This window comes from Mixophyes fleayi, chromosome 8, assembly GCF_038048845.1.
Source record: "Mixophyes fleayi isolate aMixFle1 chromosome 8, aMixFle1.hap1, whole genome shotgun sequence".
Taxonomy (NCBI): Eukaryota; Metazoa; Chordata; class Amphibia; order Anura; family Limnodynastidae; genus Mixophyes; species Mixophyes fleayi.
Genome location: NC_134409.1, coordinates 15,961,354 through 15,988,786, shown reverse-complemented (window position 1 = coordinate 15,988,786; position 27,433 = coordinate 15,961,354). Strand labels below are relative to the sequence as shown.

At 38.6% G+C, this 27,433-nt stretch overlaps 1 long non-coding RNA gene across 1 annotated transcript; it reads right to left on the bottom strand.

Moving 5' to 3' along the window:
* Positions 1 to 1,749: 1,749 nt before the first annotated feature.
* On the bottom strand, positions 1,750 to 8,689 carry LOC142100009 (uncharacterized). Its single transcript, XR_012678654.1, has 3 exons — positions 8,467 to 8,689; positions 3,802 to 4,051; positions 1,750 to 1,969 (listed from the first exon to the last, which is right to left on the bottom strand). It is a non-coding gene; the product is annotated as an uncharacterized LOC142100009 (long non-coding RNA).
* Positions 8,690 to 27,433: the final 18,744 nt, after the last annotated feature.

The following is a 27,433-nucleotide window of genomic DNA, read 5'->3' as shown; positions in this document are numbered from 1 at the left end:
CCCGATCTCAACTAATTGATGTCAATGCGTAAAAGATAGTTACAATGGTGGAGACTGTACTTGATAAAGAGTTTGGATCATCATAATAAGCTGGGCTGCTTCTTCATTGAAACCTTTATGTATTGGGCTTTACTTTATAAGTGAGTGATGTCATGTAATTTGGTGGAGCCTGTGTTATACATAATCTAACGCATGGAAAGTAAAACAAGATTAAACTGGAATTTCTAAAAACATCACCTAGGCCAAAGCTCAGACAAATTCAACAATATCTGTGATTGCACTCTCATAAAACAGTATTTCATCCCTTTCAAATGCACAATTCAATAAAATATCAATTATTAAGTGAAATTATAATCAAAGCATTTTGTGCAGCTAATGTAGTACTTACACTAGAAATGTCAACATTTCATACAAGAATTTGTAAATGACTATTATTTTACTTACCCTGTCCTATTTTCTCCCCCAAAACAATTGTTTGCTAATGATATTGTTTACAGATCATTTGATGTTAAATCTCTCTTTACAGATAATGCAAAAATATGAAGCAGGCAGCAATTGCATTTCAGTCAATTGAGCTTTTTATTAACCAATAAATAATAAAAAGTATTTTTTAACTTTGATTTTGAAGGGAAACGTTATATTTGATACTTATTTATATGAAGGAGATAAGAATAATTTTGGTCCTTGGAACCTTTGTCCACGGAATTTTCACAACAATAAAACCCCTTTAAAAATACACAAAATACTGCTGTCAAGGGGATCATTATGGCATCTGCACTTGTCTGTTCCCATCCTAACACGCTTATAATTTAATGTACTGGGTGTTCTACATGTTTGTTTACCATATTCATTTTTCTACCATACTGGATAAATAACCAGTAAATACAATTCAAAATGACTTAATGTAACACAAAGGAGTAGATGAGAAGAGTTACTTAATAGGAGAGTTCATTCAAACTTATACTTCAGCTGTTCCAGAATTGCATTACTCACGATATCCCAGATAGTTCTCTAACCATTTGCTCAGTTGTATTTTGTAGGTCTTAGAGTTGGCCACATATGGTGCCACCCAGCTGTTTGTCCACTTGAGGTTGGTGAACATCTGAATCAGTAAGAGAACTTGATAGGAATGACGGTAGCTATACTGGGCAGATTAGGATGTTCATGTGCCAGGAAGACTGACTTGATCACACATTACAACTGGCCTTTAAGCCCTTGCTTTCACCATCAGGTCAGCCAATGACTTCACACACTTATTGTTGGGGGTTGTTTTCATGGTCGGTGTGACGGACTACAGTGAACATTCCATCCTGCTGTCGTCTTATCAACTTATCTTGATGAAGTGGATTTAATTATGTTCATTAATAGTTAAGAATATTTATTCTTTTTTGGGGTTGTCGGTGTTTAAGAAATTATTACCCAACTTGTATATGAACTGAAACCACCTAGTTTCTTAAATAGAGCCAGGTGGATGAACTTGCAGAATGATGGCCATACAAAATGATGGCTTTTATATTTCCTGGGCTCCACCCCCCCCCCCCCCCCCCCCCTCTCATCACAGACACAGGAAATTAGCAACTCCTTCAACCCTTTCAATGTCATAAATACTAGTAAGGGGCTGAAATGAGGAGTTGCTCTCCATTATTTGGAATTAGGAAGTCAATTAACTGGTTTGAGTCACTGTTGTTCTTCCCTGGACTTTGACAGACCTGAACGCCCAACAGGAAAGAACTACATATGGAGAGAATCCTCAATCCTGTCCATCTCCATCGGACTAAAACCTCTCGGCCACTCCCTGCATCGCTGACCTGTGGATTATTCTGCAGAGCGGGATTCCCATAGTGGAAAATTTGGACCCCCTAAAAATGGCCTGCAGGGAAGTCTTCATTGTGTTCCAGGATTTCTTGAGCTTGGTGTAGAGTCTTGTTCCTCACCAGCTTCATTGTGATTTCTTTGCCAGTTCCTGCAACTAAGATTCATCTGTGGTACACATCATGTCTATCTCTCTTACTGCCAATACCCTCTGCTCCATCTGGAGCTGCTTGTAGGTCTGTTCTACTGGTGAGCTGGAATAGGAAGACTGTGGTTCAGAACTCTAACAAGTTGGCAGAGAGCTTTTGGCCCAGCGACTGGGACCATCAAGTAAGATGTAAGAAGCTGCAGTTACAATTGAAAGCATAGAGACTGACAGCTTGGCCAGGCCAGCTTAACATAACTTGGTTTGTGTTCAGAAAAAGTTTGTTCATTTTAATAGCAGTTTTGGTTTAAAACACTAGGAAATTATTAAGGGTTATTCGGAGTGTGGTGAGCACTTGGGAAATTGACTTAAAGCGCGTTATTAAATATTGAATATTGATTGCATTTGAGGTTCATCTTTTGCACTAAAGATACAGTTGTATCCATCCTCTCTCTCTTTGTCTGCATGATCCCTAACCCTTAGATACCAGAGCTTTCCTCTGGGTTCCGACCCAAACGTGCTGATATCATCACAGTGCACATTTACTAACCTAAAATATCATTTTCAATTTGGACATTTAGACAATATAAAGAAATATAAAAAAATATATATACAAAATTGTAAGAAAATTCAGTGACTTGGAATGTGACTCGTATATTTGTAGAAATATGGAAACACCCAGTGAGCCGTTCATTGACAATTTTCTTGTTCCAAGAAATGGTAAAACAGAACATGTGACCATATGAAAAGATACATTTTGGATACAGTTCCTCTTTTAAAAAATGTTCACCATTACTAAATGTTTAATTGTAATTTTATTAGTAATTTTCCTTTGCCCCAACTGTCTGAATGCTGGTTGGGGGGCGTCTAATGATCATCATCATCATCATTTATTTATATAGCGCCAGCAAATTCCGTAGCGCTTTACAATTGGGAACAAACATTAATAAAACAATACTGGGTAATACATACAGACAGAGAGGTAAGAGAACCCTGCTCGCAAGCTTACAATCTTTGGGTTCAAGAACCTTCTCATATGTAAGATAGCCACTCCTTGTCAGCACCGTAGCAGAGGATCATTCTCAAACTTTGGCTTTTAGCAGAATTTCAAAATTCTTAGTTGCTGACACTTCTGTGTTGAAGGTAGCTGATTGGTTGGCTGCCTCTACCATCTTTCTAGAGTTCTCAACACAAAGGGTGTCAGCATTGGAGAAAATTCAAACTTCTCCTGCAAACCACAGCATGGAGCGTTTGGCTGACAATGTCCCTAAGGAAAGCAGGGGCAAACACAGGATTTGTAGAGGGGGTTTCCACACCACGCCGCCATTGAGCGTGACCAGCATGCATGGGGGCGTGGCTTTAATTTTAGACAGTGCTTGGCTGCTCTCCAACTCTTCCTATCCCCATAATATACATGGGCAATGCTGCGTGCACTACTGTTAGGTGCACACAGCTCTCCCTTTTCAAGCAGAGCCGTGTGAAGCGGAGGCAGGGTCCAGCCACCTCAATTATACAGTGCCCCAGGCTTGGAGGGGGGTTTCCAGGCACTAGGAAAAAAAAACTCGGGTTGCCTATGGAAAGGTATCCTAAGCATAAAACTACCACAATTTTGCAAGGAAAGTTTATCATTTACTATTTTGCTTTGGTGGTCACCTCCTTTACTTTATTTTTGTTCTAGTCTGTAACTGTAAAATATGTTGTCACTTTATATAAAATATAATAATACTAATAATACTACTACTACTACTACAAATAATAATAATAATAATAAATGAGTCCATTGTCATGGCTTTGAAGAGCTAGATCCTATGTACACAGCACCTCTTATTATTCATCTTAATTACCTGGTATTTAAATAACCACAAGCATAGTTCCTTGCTTGAAACAGCATCCTGCTTCCTTGCAGCTGGTTCTCCTCTCCGAATTATATACGTCATCATAAAACATTTGATTTTGTTTCTGCGATGAGAACATAATGAGAAACATTTCTGCAAGCTCGCTCTTGTGATTTCTAAATACTGCTTAAGATTTCAGCCTCAGAGAAGCCCAGTAATTAGTGATGCAGTTTTCTTCTTTCTAAAATCTTTAAATAACCTTAAAAACAAAACAAAAAAAACAACAATTACATCCGTAATGTTACTGAGGTCATACGTATAAGTCAGACAAAATAAAATTTAATTGCATATAACATTGTATGTAACATTTATGCCACCTTAGTACTTTCGAAAATAGTAATCCATAGGGCATCTAATAATTAATCAAATCATTGATTCCCATTACAAGGCAAAAGTTTTCAGAAAATTTCAAGCTTTTATGAATTTCAGTGTTTTTTGCGGCTGGTTTTGATAGCACCAAAGTCTTAATGATAAAGATTTGGAATTCGGAACAAAATTGTCTGTTAATATGTTTTACTCTGTTGTTTTTTAAGTATAATTGTATTCTAAAGGGTCATTTTTAAAGCCATTTTTTACGTGAATCAATAATAAAAGGTTTGTGAATTGATTTTTCCAAAAAATTAACTATTGGCCCAATATTGCGAATTTGTCCTTCAGACAAATAGTTGCAATTTTCTTTTATCTACATTTGTGACACTGGTGGTTTTAGAGAACATCGCCCAAAGTTTAAAAGTCAGGGTAAAATTTGCTTGAAAAGCTTGTTTGTATATTTCAAATTATTTGAAATTCACTTTGATCGATGTCCACTAACATGTTCATGGTACAGATGTCGCAGCCACGATTGGAATTGGCAGTTCACAATTAGCACAGTTTGTTCAATGTGCTCAGTTCAATTCTTGCCGTTCGCAGTTAGTTTGCCATTCAAATTAGTATTCTTAAATATTTTTATTTTAAATCACTTTATATATAATATTTTTAAATAAAAAAATGTTAAACAATCATGTTCAAAAAACAGGCTTGAACATATGTGAACCAGCTCGAACATTGCTGAACTTTCTTGACTATATTTTAGAAAAGATTTAAAATTTGAAAAATTACGGAATTCTGAATTTAGTGACGATTTGATTAAATGGTTTTGAGAAACGATATGCAACCAGTTTGAGCATATCTTGCTATAATAAAAGTTGGAGTTCTACCCAGCTGGTATTTGGTGTTCCGCCAGTCTGGCTCATCCCTCTGGAGACTCTAAGATGAGACATTGACAATACAGCTGCCAATTTTAAAAAGGAAAGTTGTATTAGCAGAGACGAGAGACGGCCTGGAATTTTTCCGTCATATCAGAGGGAAGCACTTCTTTCGTATTTAATCATAATTTAAGATACACCATCCAAAACTAAATTGTATGTCACACAAATTTACGCTTCAATGCAATAACTGTGCTTTTTTTTTTTTAGTTTACATATCTCCTAATATTTTGAAAATAAGGATAAAGCAAGATAAGAAGAATCATTGGACTACTGCAAAAAAGAAGTATTCATTTTTTTGTTACAGGGGCATCTAAAAGTTGGCTGTCACCTTACAGTTTTGTTTAATTTTGTAGGTCTTAGAGTTGATTGTTTAAACCGAACTCAAAATCTCTTTCAAGGATGGGACGATGTCGTTCCAATCCTGCAGTGTGTATGCACTCAGGACCGGCAGTGTCCATATATCTCTATGGAGTGTGCAGAGTCACCATCTTTTCAGCCCATGGTTATGACAGATGAACGGTAAATCTTGTAAAACGTGTATAGTGTGCACACATGAATCGGCATGCTGATCGGGACTTTTATTTGTTTCAGCCGTTGGTAAAATCGTTAGACGATAGAGAAATTTTCTGTAGTGTGTACACAGCCTAAGAGTACGGTATGAATTTTTGCTCCTCCTAACCCTTATATGGAGAGATTCACGGTTTTTGGTGTCAAAAATGTAAGTTCTTCTCACGTATAGATGTAGAGGGTTAGTCTGAACTCATGACCACTGGACTAAGCAGGTGTAGGCTCTATAGGGCCGCAGGTCCGCATAGCAAAACTATTTTAAGATGTTGTCAAATTGCACACGATCCCTTCACCTAAATAACTTAAAATCTTTACACAGCTTATGTGAGGCATTCTGACGTCACAGCACAGTCTAATTACAACTTGCCCAGTCACCCTACACCCTTATTGTCACCTGTATTAATAGCTTTTGTGTGTTTGTACTGAAATATGTCAGTAAATTGGGAAAAAAACTGAAAATTAGATTGCTTCTTTGATAGGCATCAGTAAATAAAAATGGCGAATGAGACTTTGCTAATCAACTGTTCCTGAGGCAGCGTGCTTTGTTTCTTTCATATTTTTATAATTATTGATCGGTTTGACAACTAGTAATGGAAAAACATCTTTGGTTGCCTACAAGGAATCGCACAAAGAACAAAATATACAGAACATATGTCGGCTGTGTGACCTGTGCAGGATCAATTACCTCAGATTCTTTATAATAAATGAAGTTTATGCAGCGTTGGATGTCTATTTGACCAAAAAATGATTCTACTACCTAGGAACTGAAGTTGTTTTGCATTGCTATAGTTAATATGATATTTATTTCTGATATATCAACACTGTCTGATTACTAATAATAAATAATCTTCACACAGAAAAGAAATGTGTTGTTTGTTACACTTGCAGCCATATGAACAGTTATCACAACTCTCAACAATCCCAACTGTAGAAGAACTGATTTTCAGGAAGTGGGTGTGGCAAGGACGTATCAGGGGGTGTGGTTTGCTTGGATGTGGGAGAAAAGGAGCAAATTTGCACCTTGGCAAAACCATGTTGCATTGTAGGGGAGATAAATTTAAAATGTAGGGACAGATTTATAGTTAGGATATGGCATGTCATAGATCAACTTTAATTTCAGTGTAAAAAAAAAAGCTATCAATTATTTGTGTGCTACATGAAAAAACAGCCAGCACTTTCCTTGCATGCAAAAAAAAAGAAATCAATTTGCACCCTTGCATTGTAACATGGTTTGCCCGGGTGCAAATTTGCTCCTTTTTGTTTTTTGCTTTGCTCCTAAGCTCAACATCCGGCCCATAGGCCATAGAATTTAAGGATAAATTTGTGGGACTGACGGGATAATTGCCATCAGAAGTGACTTTATGCTTATGGTTTTTAAAATATTTTTGCATAAAGTTAGAAATAGTTTAAATAAATTGCAATTGTTTGCTGCCAAAAATGAATTAGAAACGCACCTGAAGGAACAAAGCAGAGATCTTATTTGAGATATTTGCGTAAAGTATTCCACCTGCTTCTTTATATAATTGCCATAAACTTTACACAGGTGACGGCAAAGAAATGGTTCATCCATGTGAGAAGTGAGAGTCATTTTCACTATATTACAGGTCAGCAATTCTTATTTTCACATAGCTTGACATGGGCTTAACAAAAATTACCTTACGGACATTATTTATTTAAATATATTTAATAACACCAATTTTTCTGCTTTTAAGAAAATAAGTTAAAGACCAGACAAGGTAAAAGTGCATGTAATGGATATAAAGTAACTGTAACAAAAATAAATTGCCTCAAGAGCTTACAATCTAAAAAGTATCTAAAAGTAATATAGACACACTTGGAGAAATTGTAAGTGTTATTTTGAAAATGAGGGATGGAACAGTGCTTCATTCAGTGTTGGAGAAATCTGTGGGCCTGAGTCATTAAGGAGAGCAAAGTACAACAAAAGAGTAATTTTTGCACCTGGGCAAAACCATGTTGTATTGGAAGGGGAGGTAAATTTAAAATGTGGGGACAGATTTATAGTTGGGGTAGGGCATGTCCTAGGGCAACTTCCCTGAACATCTCCAATCCGAGTACTGAGCCGAGATGTTTCGGTACTTGCCCACTTCCTTGGATCTGAATCAAGGCAAAACGTCATCGTTGCTTTGTCAGATCACGCGAGTTTTGGATTCCATCCCCAGCAGATCCAGCACCATTGCTCACACAGAAACAGGGGGGGTAGCACTGTTCCTGTAACTCTCCATTCTTCAGTGACATTGCTCAGTGCCATTGTTCACACAGAAACAGGGGTAGCAGTGTTCTTGTCCCTCTCCATTCTCCAGTGCCATTGCTCAGGGCCATTGCTCATAAAGAAACAGGGGTAGCAATATTCTTGTCACTCTTCAGTCTCCAGTGTCATTGATCATACAGGAACAGGAGGGGTAGCAGTGTTCTTGTCACTAGACAAAAATTGACTGGAAATGACTGGAAATTAACGTTATTGAGGTTGATAATAATGTAGGAACAAAAAAGAGCCAATTATGTGATTTTAGCATTTGTTAGCATTTTTTTTTATTTTAAAAATACAGATCCAAAACCAAAACCAAAACACGAAGCTAATACAGATCCAAAACCAAAACCAAAACATGGGGGTCAGTGAACATCCCTAGAATATATATATTTTATTTATTTATTTATTTTTAAAACACACAATAATTGCTTTTAAATAAAAATGCAGCATTTAAAGATATAGATTTTTTGAACAACACATAAAAAATATACTATGATTTTTGTAAAAAATATTTCATATTTTTCCATTTACCTCCTTGCCCTTTAAGTAGTATTTCCACTTTCTTCAGACACACTCAGTTCCTTGTTTCCCCCTTTTGTCCTGTTCCACGTGCAAGAAATTGCTGCGCATCTGTAACCTTTTGGATGAAGTATTAAATGCTGGTTAATGGCCTGTCTAGAATTGGGAATGTTATTACATCTAGCTAATGTTCTTGCCATCAGTGATTACTGCTTAATTAATTCACCAGGGCACATCATTAGCAAAAACTCTGAAAACTAGTTGAAGTTCCCCAGGGTAAACTAATAGAGTCAATGGCTTATTGTTGGTAGTAATGGGTAAAATATTGACTTGCGGTTTTGCACTTGTGACTAAGACTTATTCATAAATCAGTAGATATGTGCTTGGAACTCTTTGGATTAATCAGCCCTTATTTTATTTACCTCTGAGCTGCTTTTTATTATCACATAATTCAAATTCTATTATAGGTCACATGTTATACCATATATTGCAGACATACAATATATATAATATGCACACATCATTTTATTCCTTAATTTAAAGTAAAAAAAAATACAAAATAATATAAAATTACCTACATAGCAAAAAATAAAATTGCAGACACACAAATATATATTTGGGTCATTGCATATATATATATATATATATATATATATATATATATATATATATATGTATATATGTAACATTTTTATTATATCTATTTTCATGTGAACATTAGGGTGAACAAAACTAACATTTAATAGCACTAAAGTTATGTGTAAAAAAAAGAGAATATATTTATTTATTTAGGCCATCAATGTCTACTTGTACTTCATGTGCTAACCTCAAGCTTTCTCCTTAATTCTCTACACATCTTTAGCGATGACATCAATATTTAAGATACAATTTACACAATGAAACTGATATTCAAGCATTCAATTTAAATACTTTCATATTTCCATGAAATATATTTAAAGAAAAAATACTGTCCAGTACTGCCTGGGCTGATGAAAATCAGACACACTGTTAATGTTATTAATAAGACAAATATAATAATATAATAGAGATTAGAAGGAAGTGTGGCAGGCCCATTCACTGCACATATTTTGAAGGAGTGGGAATGGTCTTCTGTATTAGTTCTGCTTGTAAAAGTTCTTAACTCCAGAGGTGGAACTAGTGAGCTGTGGGCCCCGGTGCAGGGAGGTGGAAAGGAGGGAACTAGGGCCCCGACCCTCTGCATCTGTCATGCAGCGGGCCCCATTTTCTCCATGGGCTCCGATGCGCGGCACCTTCAGCACTAATGATAGTTCCGCCACTGCTCCTAACAATGCTATACTGATAGTTCAAGCAATAATGTAGAGCACTATGGCCAACTATTGGTAGCTATTTTCTCCACATTACATACCTCCCAACTGTCCCAGTTTCAGTGGAACAGTCCTGATATTAGGGCTCTGTCCCGTTGTCCCGCAGGTGGGAATGTTGGGGCAAGGGAGGTACGTAATGGGCAGCCAAGCGCAGCCCTCTGAGGGAGTGGCCACACAACATTGTGGTTAGCACTTCTGCCTCACAGCACTGGGGTCATGAGTTCGATTCCTGACCATGGCCTTATCTGTGTGGACTTTGTATGTTCTCCCCGTATTTGCGTGGGTTTCATCCGGGTGCTCCGGTTTCCTCCCACACTACATAAAAACAATCTGTTAGGTTAATTGGCTGCTATTACATTTATCCTTAGTCACTCCCGGTCTGTGCGTGTGTCTGTATGTTAATGAATTTAGACTGTAAGCTCCAATGGGGCAGGGACTGATATGAGTGAGCTCTCTGTACAGCGCTGCGGAATCAGCTACATAAATAGCTGATGATAATCACAGCAGCTAGTGTAGCCAGTGCCATAAAGATTCTGCATTTTCAGAAAGAGAAAACAAATAGCCGATGACAAAACTCTGCATCACAGGCTACAAAATTGACAACACTTAAAATGCTTGAAAATTTTAACCAGTTTAAAATTTTGATGACATTTCACCTGGTCCAATGGGCTCGAACATGTTCACAGGTACAAATGCCATTGACCTCGATTTTTTTGTTTGAAATCTGTGTCTAGCTTTCGCAGTTTACGTTTGCAGTTCAGGCTCGTGTTTAATTCCTGTTCTTAAATGTTTCTATACAATATTTAAATACTACACAGTAATAACTTTGTGTTGTAAATGGTGGCTTTATATACTTGGGTATACCTCAAGTTATAAAGGCTACCCATATTCCTGGTATTTTCTCACTTCCTTGCTTGCTGGCTGTGAGACCTACAACTAGACTGGGGGAACCATTGTTTCAAACTAATGGCTGTTTTTCCACATGTGACTTAATTTCATGGAAACCATCCAGCTTGCAAGTTTTCACTATGAAGTCAACTTCCTATCAAAAGCGTGACTTCAGTCCACTGATTCATTTATGCAATTCCGTTATGGAGTTTATTTCTAAAATGAGTGATCTCAGTGAAATGGGCAGGAACTGTCCTTTAACTAGACACCGGCACACAGATTAGATAAATTGCAAGAGGTGTATTGTGAGAGGCACAGATACAAAGATCCTTATTACAAAGGGGAAGAGCATGGGTTTAAATTTAAAAAAAAAGACAATCCAGGAACACAACCTGATCAGTTCATTATCATCTGTTTTCTCGAGAAATGATCTCACATTTATCCCCTGAAAATGTAATATATAAATATATCCATCGGTTATCGTCTCCCGTTGCTATAAATATTTCTATACTGTTTTTCTTGCAGATGTGAGAGATTTGCAAAGTTAAATTGCGCACCACGGGGAACCTCACGATTTTTCTCAGAGAAAAGGGTATTGACGGATTCATGGCTAAACTATGATAAGTATTGTGAGATTACTTTAATGTCATCTTATGAAAATACAACTCTCTGAATCCACTACAGGCGACACCTAGATGAAAATATAAAATACATTTCACTTTCAGACCAACAGAAAATATATAGGTTACAGTCTTTTTAAGTTACATATTTCTCAAGGATGAAACATCTTCTGAGAACATTTCAATCTTTTTTTTTTTCCAGCTGGGGAAGATATCTCATTTATATCACTTTTATTGATCCGCGCTGCAAAATGAAGTAACACCTGTAACGTGTTTGTACTTTTATTTTGTACAGTGACAGTTCCCTGATTTGGAACCAAGTAATCCCTGCTCATCATTCATCTTCAATTGAGCATCATCTGGGTATGCAAATAAATGTTAATAGCTACTTACAGGAATTTACTTAGGTCCACATTAAGACATTTGTGGGCCCAAGACAAAGAGTGAATTACGAAGCTTCATAAAATTTTGTACATGAGGAAGCACAAGGGGTAACTTGTAACTATATCCTACAAGCCCAAAATTGCTCCAGAGAAGACAATAATAGGTCAAGGTAGTAAACATTTTTATTTTTATTTAAAACAGGACATCTTATGCTCTGTACCACCTACCCCTTGATATATTTAGAAATTAAGGCCCAAAACTGGATTTTCTTTGACTCTCTAGACTTTCCCGGTCAATGTTAAGCACATGGAATTTACACCATGCCCTGTCCTAACCCTTTGGTGGCCAATGACAGGGGCGAACGGAGGATTGTCGGGGGGGGGGGGAGAGGCTCCCCCCCCGACCCAAAAAAAACCCCACCCATGCGCAGCAGCTCCGTTTCTTCAGCGCTGTCCTATACAGCAGCCGCGGCACTGTCTAAAAAGCGTCCGCGGCGGTGCTGTATACACTACAGCACCGCCGCGGACGCTTCTTTGACAGCGCTGCGGCTGCTGTATAGGAAAGTGCAGCTATAGCGGCCACTTAGTCAGCGCAGGGGGGGTTTCTGGAGACTCAGAAACCCCCCCTGCGTGCGCCACAGAATGACGTAGATCCTACACCTCTACCTACCTATTCTCACTGTATGCTTAGCTATGTCCATTGGCCAAAGCTTGGAACTTCTGTGACCCAGGACGCACCAAGCTCACATGTAAATAGCAAGCTGGTGTCTTCCTGAATCGCTAAGTAAACACCAGAGTAAAACATAGAGATCTCTATACTGTATGCAACAATTATGGGCTGCTAACATGAAGGGTCAATTCTCACTGTATCCTATACCATCACTTTACAAGCAGTTATAAACAGGATATGTGATTGGGCGGTCTGGGACCTTGGGATCATTGACTGCTGTATTTGCCATGCTGTCCAAGTATGACAGTTCTCACTGACACCGGATAAGTTTTTAGAACAAGGCAATATAGAGGTCTTCACCTATAGTGAGCCGCCTTTCCCATAGCAGAATTCTCCCAGGTACTCGGATGCTTCCAGGACCTGAGCTCAGAGTAGTAAGTACTTTGGTGGTAATCAAGATATTGGTGCTGTAAACACAGACACTGTTTACTCCTACATAATTATTCCAATAATGAACAGAGCGACATAGAAAAAATAACTACTTTACAGTAAAGAGACACAGAGGAAATCCGATGACAGGACATCGCAACCCTTCCAAATGATGTCAGTTGCGTCATACGGAAGTGTACATCTGACAGAGATCTGGTCCTTGGATGTCCGGCCAAGCATCCAGCTCACCCAATGAATGGGCCCCATTCTGGATAATAGATCCGGTACCTCTATTAAATATTTTAAAATATTTTTCATTATGTTTTAAATAGGAAGAAATCATCTATTGCTCTTTTTGCATATGATTCCTTTCCTTTCTCTGATTTTCAGGTCAGACTTTGTTCATGTGGTTTAAAGATAATTGGAGGTAGAACTGCACGATTTACATGAAAATAAGTCGCTCTCACTTTCCGGATAGGTGTAAATGATGTCAGAACATTATTTTCTCTGTGTTTTTATCTTCATTCTTAGTGAGAATTGTTTGTTTTGGCCACAGCTAGGGAGCTGCACTTTGGAGAATTAGGTCCTCTGAGTTTCTTAGGTGTTTATCAGCTCGTACAATTTCATCAAAACAATTTTAAGGTAGGAGCGCCGTACTGTACGCCACCTCATTTAACAAGCGGCAGAATTAATTCTAGGTCTCCACGCATGAAGAAATAAACACTGTTTATGTTTGGGAAGTGTGAAAACAAATCCTGACAGTACATGATATAATTAAATAGAAGATTATTTTAGTCAACACAAAGAAAACAATGATAACACTTGTTCCTGGCAAATAAATACAAAATTGGATGCATTTTTTTTAATGTTCGAAGTGATAACTAAAACATAAACAGCATTGTTTGTATTTAAATAGCTGAGCCATTGTGAGAATACAGTATATTAAATTCATGTGTTCCTAGCCAAAGACTGCTTCCTCATCAATGTTGGTTCAGAAAACAAAATGGCCACCGTCACTGTGTGCAGTTGATCTGTACAGTGTTGAGGTAAATTAACTTTTCAAAGGCCTTCTGTGTAATTTTAGTCTCTCTGCACATTTGTGAATTTTTCACCTTTCTCTGACGGAATCGATACTATTAATTTTTACAGATCATTATTGGGTCATTTTTGGACTTTTTTTTTGTGTTATATTGTTGTGCCACACTATAACATTACACGCACCTACAGATTTCTGTGGCTGATGTCTACATGTTCTATTCTCATCAATATTTTATGTTTGTTTTTATTGCTCTAATGAAACACATATATATTCATCTCACATGATCCGCCATCTTATTTTTTTATATTGTTTGGGATCCCCCACTTGGCGCACCCTATTATGTTACTCTTTATTTCCACATAGGAGGTTGGCATCCTCGAACAGGGCCTGCAGAAGTGGGAGCCTTAGATTTTTTTATTTTTTTTTAAAATTCTTTTTATATTATTGTGGATGTTTTTTTTGGTTGGCGCGCAATTGGTCTGTTTTGTTGTTTGATATCATTTTTGGACTGCACATGCTGCGATGGTGGCCAAATTTCCCAATATTGGCTGCGATATCCCAGCATGTGGAACGTGCATTTTCAGATCCTGATTGTTGTGCTCATGGGTAATCTGTCAACAGTAGAGAGAAGCCTCTATGCTGGTGATAAGGACCAATTATGGTGGGAGACAGGTCAACAGGAGAAATAATATGGTCAGTCCTTATTCAGGATGGACAGTCAGAAAAAGGCAAAGTTCAGAGGGAAACATGAAGGAAACATTTTAGGTAAAGTAGCACTTTAAAGCGCCAATCCCATAAAAAAAAAATCAATACCTTTTAAGCATGTCTCTGATTTTTCTTAGCTATCCTCTTGCAAATCATTACCACCTTTTCAAAAGCTCTCTGGCAAATAAACATGACTGCCAGATACAGAAACAGTCAATCTGCTACACAGACACATGCTTACATCTCTCAGCATGCCATGTTATGGCAGAGAGGGGGGAGAGGGATGATTTATCAGTGGAGACAGAGCTCAAAGGGGAGTTCCAAAGCCTCTCTGCCCACTACATCATGTGCCATGCGACTGTGGTTGCCATGGTAGCCCAGAATTATAAATCATTAATAGAAACTTGAAGCACAAAATACAAGGGGAAATGGTAAATACCAACATTCTTATTATATCCTGCCACGATGATTTATTTTAAATAACACACCTGATATTTTCATGGGATTGCTGCTTTAATTTATATGCCCTCCTACAACTTTCTCTAACAACTTTGGTTTTGCTTTACGTGGCTACAAAACACAGAAGAAGGTCAGTACAAAAAAAGCAATGTATATTGTAAAAGCTGCAAGAGGGTATGTGCAGGCCTGTAAATAAAAATCACCCAAGAGTAAAAACCCCTCTAAACTTGCTTTTAACAAGCATACATACAATTTAATTTATTTAACGTTCTGAAGATATATGGGATCATTAAATAACATATATACGGGAGCCTTTACTTAAAATGACTCAACAGTTTTCCATTGACCTTCAAATAGTATTCTAACTTTTATTTCCCTTCTTTAAACTCTTCACTTGTGTGGATAGATGTACTTTAGCTTTTCATTTGGCACTAGTTAAAGGGAAATAAATGCTATTTATAAATGTACTTATTTGTGTCATTTGTTGGTATGTTGCCATCCTTTTCTGCATTTTGGCAGGCATATAAAGCTGCAATAATCACACACAGGTACAGACTGATACAATGGGTTGATCCGGCTCTCGCTACGCTAAGGAAATTACACTTTGTTTAATTTTAGGTATTTTGAAGCTCATCTGAGTCGGTGGCCGGAGAATTTGGGGTAACAATTTGATTGAAAAGGTCATTGCTGATAAAGTGTAAATAAGTAATTTTTCTTACTTCTTAAATCTCACTGTTAGTTGTTATCCTTCACTTTTATAGTGCCAACATATTCCACAACAGTGTACAATCAGATAATTTAATTTAGGCACATCAATTTGTTTGCCTAATTTCTCTCTTCTCTTATTCTCTCTTTCTCTCTATCTTTCTTATTCTCTCTGGTTCTCTCTCTCTCTCTTTATCCCTTTCTTTCTGTCTTTCGTTTCTCTCTCTCTCTCTCTCCTTATATCTGTCTCTTTCTCTCTCTCTCTTTATCTCTCTCCCTCTTTCTCTCTCTCTCTCCATCCCTCTCTCTCTCTTTCTTTCTCTATATCTCTCTCTCTTTTTCTTTCTCTCTCTCTCCCTCTTTCTCTCTCTCTCTCTTTTTCTCCCTCTTTCTCTTTTCCCTCTCTCTCCCTCTTTATCTCTCTCCCTCTTTCTCTCTCTCTCTCCATCCCTCTCTCTCTCTTTCTTTCTCTATATCTCTCTCTCTTTTTCTCTCTCTTTCTTTCTCTCTCTCTCCCTCTTTCTCTCTCTCTCTCTTTTTCTCCCTCTTTCTCTTTTCCCTCTCTCTCTCCCTCTTTATCTCTCTCCCTCTTTCTCTCTCTCTCCCTCTATCTCTCTCCCTCTCTCTCTCTCCCTCTTTATCTCTCTTTCTTTCTCTATCTCTCTCCCTCTTTCTCTCTCTCTCCCTCTTTCTCTCTCTTTCTCTATCTCTCTCCCTCTTTCTCTCTCTCCCTCTTTATCTCTCTCTCTTTCTCTATCTCTCTCCCTCTTTCTCTCTCTCCCTCTCTCTCTCTCCCTCGTTCTCTCTCCCTCTTTATCTCTCTCTCTCCATCTTTATCTCTCTCTCTCCCTCTCTCTCTCCCTGTTTCTCTCTCTCTCCCTCTTTATCTCCCTCTCTCTCCCTCTCTCTCTCCTTCTTTCTCTCTCTCTCTCCCTCTTTATCTCTCTCTCCCTCCCCCTCCCTCCCTCTCCTTCTTTCTCTCTCTCTCCCTCCCTCTCTCTCTCTCTCTCCCTCCCTCTCTCTCTCTCTCTCCTTCTTTCTCTCTCTCTCTCCCTCTATATCTCTCTCTCCCTCCCTCCCTCTCTCTCCCTCTCCTTCTTTCTCTCTCTCTATCTCTCTCTCTCACAAATGAAAATTGGAGATGCTTTTATAGCAACCAATCAGATTCTAGCTATAATTTTCTACAATGTACTACACAAATGATAGCTAGAATCTGATTGGTTGCTATGGGCAACACCTCCACTTTTCCTGTTTAGAAGGTTTGATAAATGTACCCCCATATGCGGCACACGTACAGAATACAGTCTGTAGTAAGCTGTAAGCTATGTGTGTTTGCTTTAGCAGGTATCAGTTCTTTGTGTATGTGTTATAATTCCTGTGACCTCTGAACGAAACCTGATTACGCTACAGAAAAAAAGATGTGGTTTTCTAAGTGGTACAGCTGGCATCAGAATGTGTAAGTGTCACAGCCAAATGTCAGCTTCACTTAACTGAAAGTGAGATATCTGACACCAAATAGTGCTGCAAACCTCACCAGGAAGCCAGTGGAATATCACACTGCAAGGACATGGGGTAAACATCATTACAACATTACCTCACTTATTAAATGACCCTTGTACTGGGGAACCTCTGCTAATTGATAAAACGCCAGTGTGCCACACAAATGAGAACAATAAATTCTACATGAAACCAAAATTATTATAACCTCATACTTAGTAACACTCTGGGTCTGATTCCTGTCTGAATGCAACAAGTTTAAAAAGACTGTGCGCAGTTCCGACCGTATTCAAATCCGAGCAAATCTCAAGATACATTTCGATTTGGATCTGGGTAGAAGTCTGGTGTACCTAAGCGGTATGTACCGTACGTAGACACAGAACATTATATATGCACATGGTATGTACAATAAAAGTTATCCTCAGAACGCACACATCATAAATTAAATTAACAACTCTTAACAGTATAATAATTGACATAAATATTTATTTTCAAATATACAAATCTTTTAAATATTTTATTTTACCTTAATTAAGATGGTTTTTAATGCATACTGTTCATACAATGCATTTTATAGTACATCTTAGCACAGTTGTTCTGTGGTAGCCACTGGCACGCATTTGTGTCTGACTATGTTGTGTCAGTCATTACTATCAGCCGGCATTTACACCTGACCTATAGTGGTATAAAAGTTAGGAGTGAAAACAAGCACACTTATGGCATCATCATTTATTTATATAGCGCCACTAATTCCGCAGCGCTCTACAGAGAACTCACTCTCATCAGGCCCTGCCCCATTGGAGCTTACAGTCTAAATTCCCTAACATACACACACACACACACACAGACTAGGGTCAATTTGATAGTAGCCAATTAACCTACTAGTATGTTTTTGGATTGTGGGAGGAAACTGGAGCCCCCAGAGGAAACTCACGCAAACACGGGGAGAGCATACAAACTCCACACAGATAAGGCCATGGTCAGGAATCAAACTCATGACCCCAGCGCTGTGAGGCAGAAGTGCTAACCACTAAGCCACTGTGCTCACGCCATTAGTCCGCCCCTTTCCTTCTTTGTTCCACCTAACAAGTCCTAGACAGTCACAGGTGTCAGTTTTGTGCAGACACGAATTGCCAGCAATTACTCTCATTAGCGCAATGACCATTTCTGGGCACACACAGTGTGGAATAACGCTATGCAAATGGACGCGTTCGAACATAAATCAGGTCCGATAAGTCATGGAATGTATAACGATGTGGATAATATCAACATTGTATGGACTTCACAATAAGTTAATTTATAAGTTCCAAGACAGTTTTCAAGAAGATATTTATGAAGGAGTTCTGTAGTGTGGAAATTGTGTGGGTTTAGCAATAAAAACTCTAATGTCATAATTTTGTTGTTTATTTTATTATTACAGAAACTCAAACAGAAAATAGGGAAAGAATCGCCCCACCCTGCTTTTGTCATAAATGTTAAAACGTACGGAAAGCCCCGGCAGAATAGCAATATTTATCTGTACCTAACAACAGCAGAGCACACCTGGCCGAAGGGTATGCCCCAGTCTAGGTTATGAGCCGATCACATAACGCTGCCAGTCATACCTGTGATTCCCCTTTGGGTCAGGCCAATCTTGATAAAGATTGTTATGTGGTCAGATATCTCCATCTGCTTTAAAAGCTTATTCACACTTATATCTACAGTAACTATGCTTGTGTGGTATGTTTGTATTATTAAGTCCTTTAAAAAGAAAAAGAGGAAACTATGCATTGATATAGTGCATTCGCTTTTGCGCAAACGCAGTCAGGTTTATGAACCCATTTCACTTTTTGATTGGCGTCTAGGCAGGAATGTTACTGGTTTCTTTGCTTTTTGGCTCTTCCCTGCTTCCCTAGGGAATATAAGGGGAGTGTGGCCCTGATTCTATCTATCTTCTCTTTGGATCCTGATGTTACGGTCCAAGACTGACTGTTATATTCACCTTGTGTCCTTTAAGGTCTTCTGTTCGGTTGCTTACAGGCAATGGACAAGTGGTCCAAGGCGAGCCTTAAATGTATAACTGAAACGCGTTTCTCTGAAATCATGTGACTTCCTCAGTGAGTGATTGATGTTTTATTGTGGTCTGTGCTTCCCTTTTTATATCCGTCAGTTCCCTAATCTTATTCTGTTGGGCTTGCACTGGAAGCAGCATCATGTCCAGTTTCTACAGTCTTATCAAACTTATTATTATTATTATGATTATTATTATAATCACTTACAGCTGATTTTCTTTCCCCTTTTGTAGGTAAACAAATGGAAGTCACATCACATTTTTGCACATGGACCAAAAAACAATACCTACCACCAGGAAGTGTTCAACCACTAGACAATTAACAACATCCTGGGAACACATTTTGAACTGACCCAAAAGCATTTTCAACAATTTGTTTTAAATAAAACTTTTAAAAACTAGAGATTATGTCAGTTCCAGTAAAAAGCTCATCGCAATTAGGTTAGGGGAAAAAAAAATAATAAAAAGGAAGTACGGATCACAGTTCTTCATTCACTTACTGAAGAAGTTGCATGGTAGCAGCGAAATGCGTTTCAGATCACTTTGCACCATTACTTACAAAGAGGACAGAGCACCTCAAGTTCACTAGCCCTAGCGGTAACCATGAGACAATAGCAGGATTCAAGGAAAACCGAATTGGAATCAGGACTACAACCTCTTGTTCATCATCATCATCATCATCATCAGTTATTTATATAGCGCCACTAATTCTGCAGCGCTGTACAGAGAACCCATTCACATCAGTCCTTGCCCCACTGGAGCTTACAGTCTAAATTCACTAATATAGACACACACTCACACACAGACAGACAGACAGAGAGGGAGACAGACAGACAGAGAGGGAGACAGACAGAGACAGAGACTAGTGTAAATTTTGATAGCAGCCAATTAACCTACCTGTATGTTTTTGGAGTGTGGGAGAAAACCGGAGCACCCGGGAGAAACGCACGCCATGGTCGGGAAATGGTCAGATAAGGCCATGGTTGGGAATTTAACTCATGACCCCAGTGCTGTGAGGCAGAAGTGCTAACCACTAGACCACTGTTTTGTTTTTAGCTGGGGGAAAGAGCAAACCAGTATAGGAACCAGTACTCCACATCAGGACATTTTTCTTTTTATGCGCTTTGTTGCATTTTTTTAATCTTGACATTTTAATTAGATAATAGTCTCAATTTGTTTTTGATTATTAGTTTTATTTCTAGCAATTATTCCACTTTGTTTGGCATCACTCTTTTATTGTCAAATAATAACACATATATTGTGCTCCAAGGAGACTAAATGGGAAGAACATTTCGACATCCACCTGAGGAGACTCCAATAGCAGCTCAGGAACAACAACTTCAGTACATCAGAAACATTCCGTGCAGACGATTGGAACTGCCACAAACAATTCTGCATTTTACATGTGTAATCACATCCTGAATCTTTAATTGTTGCAAGGGTTTGGCAATATTCAAGCCTTGTCTTGATTTGTTGCATGTAAAATTCCTTTAATCTTTTAAGGAAAATGCCCTGGGTGATGAAGGGCTGTCCAATAGTGTTGGTTTGTTACTTATATGTAATTATGCTAATAGAAAAGTCAGCTCATTTGCATCAAACTCCTGTGTTCGGTTAACAATTATAAGCAATGTATTTAGGTTAGGCTACAGGGTGGCATGTACACATCAATTATTAAAGCCACATGCAGGTGGAAAACCCATTTAAAGAGCACTTGTCAGCATTTATTCCAATAGAACTTTGTGCATTATTCATGTTCTCCCTACCTGTGCCCAGGAGAAAATACCCCAGCACTTACTGTATGCAAATAGTCTGATTCCTGCAGAATTTAAGTGCTTACGGGCAGGGTCTCCTCTACCCACTGTCTCATGTACATCTCCCTAGTATGTCCTTTGCTACATTCTGTGTCCCCACAGTATTGCACATACTTCTCTGAGATATCTATATCATCATCAGCTGTTTATATAGCGCCACTAAATCTGCAGCGCTGTACAGAGAACTCACTTAATAGCAGCCAATTAACCTACTAGCAAGTTTTTGGATTGTGGGAGGAAACCGGAGCACCCGGAGAAAACCCATGCAAACATGGGGAGAACATACAAACTCCACACAGATAGGGCCATGGTTGGGAATCAAACTCATGACCCCAGTGCTGTGAGGCAGAAGTGCTAACCACTGAGCCACCATGCTACCTATATGTAATGCTTCATGTATTTGGGATTTTGCTTACTGTATTAGTTATGTCCTAACTGTATTTGTGCGATTGTCCAGCGCTATGGAATCTGTGGCGCCCTATAAATAAATAATTTAATAATAATTCTTCTTACGACTTGGGCCATTTTCAGCGCCAGGCTCTTTCCCAGTCGCCGTCCTTTATACACTTCCTCTGGCTCACAAGGGGCACTGCGATGTAGTGGAGAAACCAATTGGCAAAACATAATAATGTATTTTTTAGATGCTATGTAAGACAGGCTCTCTAGCAGTTCTGGCTGATCCATACTTCAGAATGCTATTTGGAATCTGTAGTGCCACTAATTACACAGCAATGTACAGGGAATATTTGACATTGGAGCTTTCGGTCTACAATCCCTAACACAAGCACACAAAGATATAGACAGGCTGATTTCTGTCACTGGCTGGACTTCATATCAATGTAGTCATGCAGCAGCTTATAGAAATGTAATGTATATAGAGTTGAGGGAACTGTGTCACTTTGACATAAATGTGATTTTTGTACTGTAGGGTGAATTATTGTTTTTTGAAACCTGGTCCTAGTAATTATATTAGGTCCCTAAAACAGGCAATTATAAATATATATATATATATTCTACATATGTATTGTACTGCAGTGTATTGTCTGTTAGAGCAGAGCGGACCTAGACCCGTATTCGTCAACAGACGTATCTTCGTCCGCTCCTTGTTGAATGTGGACTTGCGTGTGCCTGAATATATTCGTTCAGACCCTATGCCTTCTTTCTAAGATTCACTCATTGCCATGTGTGCATGGATGTTCAGGCTCCAAAGTTTGAGGCATCTGATACCGCTGTAGATAGCCCAGGGTCCTACCCACTGTTCCACCAGACTTAGTAGTATGAAAACACAAAAAGGCTCAGCTGAGGTTTCAGATATTTAATGGTCCATTGAATTGAAATAAACAATGAAGTCTTGAGGGGGTCAGTGGGGTACAGTGAGGCTGTAAACGTGAAAAAAACAAAAAAGATCAATCGGCCAGGGGATTGTGCTGTGAACGTGCATGCTGAAAAGATGGGAGGACTTCAAAACCTCTCTGCTCACTACATTATATATTATGTGACTGTGGGTGCCATGGTGATTACAAGCCCCTTCACAAACTGTAAATCATTAATAGCAGCTGGAAGAAAAAAAAACTTAGAAAAATTAGGTAATGAGAGTGATTTATGTTAAAAACACACACATAATCTTTTCATGGGAGTTCAGCTTTTCACACTTTCTAAATCTATAAACAGACATTATTTTGACTATAAACGAGTTACCATAGATACATCTTAGACTTGCTGGCATTTAGGATTTTATACTCTGGCAGTGGTACCATAGAATTATAATTATAAACTATTTATTAACCATTTTACATAATCAAACATGATAGCCAAGTCTAGCAGAATTGCGACAGTGTCACTGACAAGAATGCAAGTTACTGCTGATTATATACAAATTATCTCCAAACAAAATATGTTAAGAAAACACAATATGAGTTGATTAGAGGGGAATGTTAGACTGATTCCGTTGGGTGCTGAAAATATTATTTAATTCTTATTAGCCTCTTCTGGCTCCAGCAAATGCGTATGAAAGGCGGTATATATTCATGATCTGGCTTGCTGTATCATTCTGGGGAACAGTCAATACCAATTTCATGTAAATTATTGATCAGAGATTAGCAAAACATTAAAAATTGTTTCATCAGAACATTTGATGCTATAGTGAGACTTATGGAGTTCATAAAATATTTAGCAACAATGAATCAATTTATTTTTTCTTTTTTTTTTTTTTTAACCCCTTATATACATGACACATTTTGCTGCAATGTAAACTGGTCTTTTTTTGTGTGCAAATATAGAGGAAATTGTTTTATGGTGCAGAACTGGTGAAGTGCACATAAGCCTTTAAAGCTCATTTTCAAGCCACAAACCTATTCGCAATGCTTCTTTATGTATGCAAGTGTACCTATAAGTCTTTCAAGCACCTTGCAATGCGCTCTTCCACTTCCCCGCCATTGGAACCGTAACTATAAACAATCTATAAAGGTTTGTGGACCAACTTGAAAACACGCATGATGGAATGATTGACTACAAAGTCCAGCCTAGTAACACTTTTGGAGTTCCCCCTTAATTAATAGAGTGACGGGACATCGGGAGTAATACTTGCAATAGCACAGCTCTTAGGTTTCAGGTATTTAATGGTCTACTTGAATTGAAATAAACAATGAAGCGTTGAGGGGGTCAGTCGGGTGCAGTGAGGCTGTAAATGTGAAAAAAACCAGAAAATATCAATTGGCCAGGGGATTGTGCTATGAACGTGCATGCTGAAAAGATGGGAGGACTTCAAAACCTCTCTGCTCACTACATTATATATTATGTGACTGTGGGTGCCATGGTGATTACAAGCCCCTGTACAAACTGTAAATCATTAATAGCAGCTGGAAGAAAAAAAACTTAGAAAAATTAGGTGGCACTGCAAAGTCCAGCCTAGTAACACTTTCGGAGTTCCCCCTTAATTAATAGAGTGAGGGGACATCGGGACTAATACTTGCAATAGCAGAGCCGACGACACTGCAGGGGAGGCATCAGGAAGCGGCTCCTGCGCTGTTTTTCTGAACACGCGTCAGTGGACATGACATGTACACCGGAACAATAGGATTTTTATAGGTTACTAATTTGCCAATTCCTTGAAGCCCATTATCACATCACAGTATCAGAGTAATATGTTTATACAACCTAAGCAGACGATTAACCATTTCCCTGCTGCGTGCCTATATATCCTTTATTGCTCTCAGGTCGGCACGGAAGTAAAAGTTACTTCCCATGTTTGCCTCACTCCTGAAGCGGACTAATCGCTCATAGGACAATCACTGCCGTCATTCCCGTTGGAGGTGAACGCTGTTCGGCCTCTAGAAGTGAGAGAGGGTGACCTTTTCTGACCACTTCACTTCCAGGTCAAGACCATAATCAGTTTCAAGAGCATGTAAAAGGTCCTCATACCTCTGGTAACACAACGGTTAATACAAGATTGCCTGGTGGAACTGGTGGAGAAGGCATCACCATCCAGAATATGTTCTGTGCCTCCATGCCTCCACTATATATTTACCCACCTTCCCGGAATGACAGTGAGACTCCGGTCAGAGTTGGCCGTTCTACTTCTTTGATGATGATGCTATTTGTGACATCAGGCCTCATCGGGCAAGGTCCTGATGATGCAACTGACATCATCAATGCCCCGCCCCTCTTGCGTGACGACGCAATTGTGTCACTGCGCAGCAGGGCGCGTGGTGACTCAAATCACATCATCATGCCTCCAAAACTTGCCCTTTGGACCTTCCCTCTGGTCCCAAAAGCAGGCAACTATTATCCACTTTCACGTCAAAGAAGAAAACACAGCAGGGTCACAGGTCGCCTCTTGTGGGGATGCATTTAACCCCTAAACTGCACGTTGTTTATGTTTTAAACTGTAAGCTCTAGTGACCATAATACTAATCTGCTGTATGTCTGTTTTGTCTTCACTTGGTATCCAGATATGTTTCAGAATATTCTACAACTACATAGATATAATTAATAATAAAATTCCTTCATCTCATGAAAATAAGGCCGATTTAAAAATAAAAGCATTAATGTCGCCTCGCAACTCATATTCCTGTTTGCAGAAGTTTAGTGCCACTGATTGCGGGAGCTGAGCAGATTGGGGCGTTTCTATCTGAATGCAGGATAAAGACGGGATGATGCCGTTGGTGCCACCACATGCCAAATATTTTGTGTGGAGGGCAAAATATTCAAATCACACCATAAAAAAATGCGTGAAAGGGGTTTGCAGCTAGCATTTAAAGAGATATCTCTGTGAAGTGGTGCAGAGCTCCCCCACCCCCTGCAAAACAACCCCTTCAGAGGTAGTGGAGATCAAGGGGTAAATGTACCAAGCTGCGAGTTTCTGGCAAATTTGAAAAGTGGAGATGTTGCCTATAGCAATCAATCAGATTCTAGGGCCTGATTCATTAAGGATCTTAACTTAAGAAACTTCTTATTTCAGTCTTCTGGACAAAACCATGTTACAATGCAAGGGGTGCAAACTAGTTTTCTGTTTTGCACATAAGTTAAATACTGACTGTTTTTTCATGTAGCACACAAATAGTTGCTAGTTTATTTGTACACTGAAATTTAAAGTTGATATTTGTGTGCTACATGAAAAACAGTCAGTATTTAACTTATGTGCAAAACAGAAAACTAGTTTGCACCCCTTGCATTGTAACATGGTTTTGTCCAGGAGACTGAAATAAGATACCTCTTCATTTAAGATCCTTAATGAATCAGGCCACTAGTTATCATCTATTTAGTACATTCTAGAAAATAACAGCTAGAATCTTATTGGTTGCTATAGGCAACATCTCCACTTTTTAAACCCACTGGAAACTCGCAGCTTGATACATTTCCCCCCCTACTGTTATCCATACTTTCATTGGGCTGTAATTTGCACCAACAATCCTGCAAATGGTCACGTGGAGCGTTTCAAAGAGGGACAATGGACATGAGTCTATGTGTGCATTTAGGCAGACAAATGCAAATAATTAAATGCACTATACGTTGGCATATTTTGCGGTTAATAAACAAGCTTTCATGTGGTGTAAATGTTTTAAACAGTCTTTTGAGCCAGCTGATTTTGGAATATATATGAAACCGTTCTAAGGCATCAAACAAAACAGATCAGTTCTCATAACCACCCGAGAGATAAAGTATTTCTGATTAAGTGAATTGTTCGCAACTCCATCTAGGAAGCAATATCCAGGTCATGAATAATAATCTATCTTGCAGGATCGTGTAGGTAATTACCAATTGAAAGATCATTTTTATTGAGTTCATATAAAAATCTAATCAAGGGCAAAATTACATAGGAAAGACTCACAAACAGAGGCTGGCATAAACGGCATCGTTCATCAGCCATAAAACATCTCAAATGAGTCTAAAAAAACAGCCTATCTTCTCTAAGTATTGTTCTAGAAGAATATCACATCACCGCCTCACCTGAGGAGCTGAGACACATTCAAACTTTTCCAAAAATAGCATTTTGCATATTTTATGTTAATGGCAATCAAATGTTCGGAGCCTCCGAAAAAAAAAATAAAGGAGGGAAATGTGGTGTTTTGGACGGATTCCAACAGCTGAGGGAAACTGCTGATAAGGCTGAATTCCGGATAATTTAGTCTCAAATGGGAATCCATACCACAATTATATTGTTCCTGTTCTGACACAATCCTGATTTTGCACTTCTTTAAGCCTCGCGTTTTGTAATTTCAATTCCCTACACCGACGTAGCCAATTGCATTTTCTTAGGCTTTATTTCTGCTCAAACGGAGTGAGGAAGGGATATGTTCTATGACCTTGCTGTCTTTACAGCTGATTACAAAAAGCCGTGTTCCAGTACAGAGGCTCTTTCTTGTGTTTTAAATTGATATGGTGCGTGGTGCTAATAGCCATCAAAGGAAGACAAACATATGTAGAGAGCCCAAAGGTCAAACTCTGTTATCCTAATTATACAATCAAACCGGGGTCAACGCCCAATACGTTGACATAATTAATGATTTTTAGACATAAGTATGTATTTAATAATAAAGTATAATCAGCACATATGTGATGGAACCCTTCCCAGCCAATCAGTGAGTTGCTTTCATTAATCTAAACTGAGCCAGGCTGATGGAATCTAACATCTGATGGGTTTCACCTTGTGATTAAATATTCATTATCGTTATAGATGGAGAAATCTCCTATGGTTCATTCGGCAGATACTGGGGTCAACGTTCTATTTTCTGCGAATAAATGAACAAATCTGTTTAAAAAAAAAGCTGGGAAAAAAGATTGGTGATGAGGGCACTATCTGCATTCAGTCTGTATGTTCTCCACGTGTTCTAGGGAGAATCCTTTGAGTGCTCCAGTTTTCTTCTGGTCCATGGACC